Consider the following 4,547-nt stretch of genomic DNA (forward strand, 5'->3'; position numbering starts at 1 on the left):
AAACTAATAAAAATATCTCTAAAAGTAACTAGATCATACTAAAAACTACCTAAAAACAACACCAAAAAGCGTATAAATTATCCGCTCATCAGATAACCTTGCTGAAATTTTCGAACAAGAAAAGGAGATGGAAGCCGAACCCAACAAAAATAATGCAAGGAGGATGCTTGGTGATTATACTACACCTACTTCCAAGTTTGATGGAAGAAGCATCTCAATTCCTGCCATTGGAGCAAACAATTTTGAGCTGAAACCTCAACTAGTTGCTCTAATGCAACAAAACTGCAACTTTCATGGACTTCCATCAGAAGATCCCTATCAGTTTTTAACTGAGTTCTTGCAGATCTGTGAGACTGTAAAGACGAATGGAGTAGATCCTGAAGTCTACATGCTCATGCTTTTCCCTTTTGCTGTAAGAAACAAAGCTAGAGCATGGTTGGACTCTCAACCTAAAGATAGCGTGGACTCCTGGGATAAGCTGGTCACGGCCTTCTTGGCTAAGTTCTTTCCTCCTCAAAAGCTGAGCAAGCTTAGAGTGGATGTTCAGACCTTCAAATAAAAAGATGGTGAATCCCTCTATGAAGCTTGGGAAAGATACAAGCAGATGACCAAAAGATGTCCTTCTGACATGTTTTCAGAATGGACTATGATAGATATATTCTATTATAGTCTATCTGAGTTCTCTAAGATGTCATTGGACCATTCTGCAGGTGGATCCATTCACCTAAAGAAAACGCCTGCAGAGGCTCAAGAACTTATTGACATGGTTGTAAATAACCAGTTCATGTACACTTCTGAGAGGAATTCCGTGAATAATGGGACGCCTCAGAGGAAGGGAGTTCTTGAAATTGATGCTCTGAATGCCATTTTGGCTCAGAACAAAATGTTGACTCAGCAAGTCAACATGATTTCTCAAAGTGTGAATGGATGGAAAAATGCATCTAACAGTACTAAAGAGGCATCTTCTGAAGAAGAAGCTTATGATCCTGAGAACCCTGCAATAGTAGAAGTAAATTATATGGGTGAACCTTATGGAAACACCTATAATTCATCATGGAGAAATCATCCAAATTTCTCATGGAATGATCAACAAAAGCCTCAACAAGGCTTTAATAATGGTGGAAGAAATAGGCTCAGTAATATCAAGCCTTATCCATCATCTTCTCAGCAACAGACAGTGAATTATGAACAGAATACCTCTAACTTAGCAAATTTAGTCTCTGATCTGTCTAAGGCCACTTTAAGTTTCATGAATGAAATAAGGTCCTCCATCAGAAATTTGGAGGCACAAGTGGGCCAGCTGAGTAAGAAAATCACTGAAACCCCTCCTAGTACTTTCCCAAGCAATACTGAAGAAAATCCAAAAAGATAGTGCAAGGCCATTGATATAATCAATATGGCCGAACCTAGAGAGGAAGGAGAGGATGTGAATCCCAATGAGGAAGACCTCATGGGACGTCTCTCAAGCAAGAAGGATTTCCCTATTGAGGACCTAAAGGAATCTGAGGCTCATATAGAGACCATAGAGATCCCATTAAACCTCCTTCTTACATTCATGAGCTCTGAAGACTATTCTTCCTCTGCAGAGGATGAAGATGTAACTGGAGAGCAAGTTGCTCAATATCTAGGAGCCATCATGAAGCTAAATGCCAAGTTGTTTGGTAATGAGACTTGGGAAGGTGAACCTCCCTTGCTCATTAGTGAACTAGATACATGGGTTCAGCAAACTTTACCTCAAAAGAGACAAAATCCTGGCAAATTCTTAATACCTTGTACCATATGCACCATGACCTTTGACAAGGCTCTGTGTGACCTAGGGTTAAGAATAAATCTTATGCCACTCTCTGTAATGGAGAAACTGGGATCATTGAGGTACAGCCTGCCATATTTTCAGTACAATTGGTAGACAAGTCAGTAAGACAAGCTTATGGATTGGTAGAGGACGTGTTGGTAAAGGTTGAAGGCCTTTAAATCCCTGCTGATTTCATAATCTTAGACACTAGGAAGGAGGAAGATGAATGCATCATCCTTGGAAGACCTTTCCTAGCCACAGCAGGAGCTGTGATAGATGTTAACAGAGGAGTATTAGTCCTTCAATTGAATGGGGACTACCTTGTGTTTAAGGCTCAAGGATCTTCTTCTTTAATAATGGAGAGGAAGCATAAAAAGCTTCTCTCAATACAGAGTCAAACAAAGCCCCCACAATCAAACTCTAAGTTTGGTGTTGAGAGGCCACAGCCAAACTCTAAGTTTGGTGTTAAATCCCCACATCCAAACTCTAAGTTTGGTGTTGGGAGTATACAACATTGACCTGATCACCTGTGAGGCTCCATGAGAGCCCACTGTCAAGCTATTGACATTAAAGAAGCACTTATTGGGAGGCAACCCAATTTTTATTTATCTAATTTTATTTTTATTTCATTATTCTTTTATGTTTTATTAGGTTCATGATCATGTGGAGTCGCAAAAAAAAAATATTAAAATAAAAAACAACAGAAGAAAAATCATACCCTGGAGGAAGGACTTACTGGCATTTAAACGCCAGTAAGGAGCATCTGGCTGGCGTTCAACGCCAGAATAGAGCATGGATCTGGCATTGAACACCAGAAACAAGCAACACCCTGGCGTTCAAACGCCAGGAATTCATCCCGAGGAGAGCTGGCGCTGAATGCCAGAAACAAGCATGGAACTGGCGTTCAACGCCATAAACATGCTACACATGAGCGTTTAACGCCCAAAACATGCATCACTTCGGCATTTAAACGCCAGAATTGCATGCAAAGGCATTTTACATGCCTAATTGGTGCAGGGATGTAAATCCTTGACACCTCAGGATCTGTGGACCCCACAGGATCATCTCAGGATCTGTGGACCCCACAGGATCCCCACCTATCGTATTCTCCCCTCTTCTCAACATTCATCCTCTCTTTCCAATAAACACTCTTCCCCAAAACCCTTCACCAATCACCTCAATCTCTCTTCCCAATTACCCCCTTTACCACTCATATCCATCCACTCTTCCCCATAAACCCCTCCATTCTCCTTCATTTTCACACAACACAACCCCATCTTCTATACCTCGGCCGAATACACCTCCCCCACACTCTTTTCCATTTTTTCTCCTCTTCTTCTTCTTTTCTTTCTTCTCTTGCTCGAGGGCGAGCAATATTTTAAGTTTGGTGTGGTAAAAGCATAAGCTTTTTGTTTTTCCATTACCATTGATGGCACCTAAGGTCAGAAAAATCTCTAGAAAAGGGAAAGGGAAGACAAAAGCTTCCACCTCTGAGTCATGGGAGATGGAAAGATTCATCTCCAAAGCCCATCAAGACCACTTCTATGATGTTGTGGCCAAGAAGAAGGTGATCCGTGAGGTCCCTTTCAAGCTAAAAAAAAAATGAGTTTCCGGAGATCCGACATGATATTCAAAGAAGAAGTTGGGAAGTTCTGACCAACCCCATTCAACAAGTCGGAATCTTGATGGTTCAAGAGTTCTATGCCAATGCATGGATCACTAGGAACCATGATCAAAGTATGAACCCGAATCCAAAGAACTATCTTACTATGGTTCGGGGGAAATACTTAGATTTTAGTCCAGAAAATGTGAGGCTGGCATTCAACTTGCCCATGATGCAAGGAGATGCACACCCCTACACAAGAAGGGTCAACTTTGATCAAAGGTTGGACCAAGTCCTTAGGGACATATGTGTTGAAGGAGCTCAATGGAAAAGAGACTCCAAAGGCAAGCCGGTTCAACTAAGAAGACTTGACCTCAAGCCTGTGGCTAGAGGATGGTTGGAGTTCATCCAACGCTCCATCATCCCCACCAGCAACCGATCTGAAGTTACTGTGGATCGGTCCATCATGATCCATAGCATCATGATTGGAGAGGAAGTAGAAATTCATGAAGTTATCTCCCTTGAATTCTACAAAATAGCTGATAAGCCCTCTACTTTGGCAAGGTTATTTTTTCTTCATCTTATTTGCCATTTATGTTAATCAGCTGGAGTCATCATAGAAGGAGACATCCCCATCGAGGAGGACAAGCCCATCACTAAGAAAAGGATGGAGCAAACAAGAGAGCCCACTCATGGAACCCAAGAGACACATGAGGAAGCTCATTACCAAGAAATCCCGGAGATGCCTCAAGGGATGCACTTTCCTCCCAACAACTATTGGGAACAACTCAACACTTCTCTTGAAGATTTGAGTTACAATATGGATCAATTAAGGGTGGAACATCAAGAGCACTCCATCATTTTCCATGAAATTAGAGAAGATCAAAGAGTAACGAGGGAGGAGCAACAAAGGCAAGGAAGAGACATAGAAGAACTCAAGGACATAATTGGTTCTTCAAGAAGAAAGCGCCACCATCACGAAGGTAGATTCATTCCTTGTTCTTATTTTTCTGTTTTTCGGTTTTTATGCTTATTATGTCATCTATATTTGTGTCTCTGTTACATGATCATTAGTATTTAGTAACTATATCTTAAGGCTATAAATAATTCCATGAATCCTTCACCTCACTTAAATGAAAAATGTTTCTAATT

General features: G+C 41.1%; 1 non-coding gene across 1 annotated transcript; it reads right to left on the bottom strand.

The window, feature by feature from the left end:
- Positions 1-526: 526 nt before the first annotated feature.
- Positions 527-630, bottom strand: LOC127745923 (small nucleolar RNA R71). Its single transcript, XR_008007546.1, has one exon. It is a non-coding gene; the product is annotated as a small nucleolar RNA R71 (small nucleolar RNA).
- Positions 631-4,547: the final 3,917 nt, after the last annotated feature.

Source organism: Arachis duranensis, chromosome 3 (assembly GCF_000817695.3).
Source record: "Arachis duranensis cultivar V14167 chromosome 3, aradu.V14167.gnm2.J7QH, whole genome shotgun sequence".
Classification (NCBI taxonomy): domain Eukaryota; kingdom Viridiplantae; phylum Streptophyta; class Magnoliopsida; order Fabales; family Fabaceae; genus Arachis; species Arachis duranensis.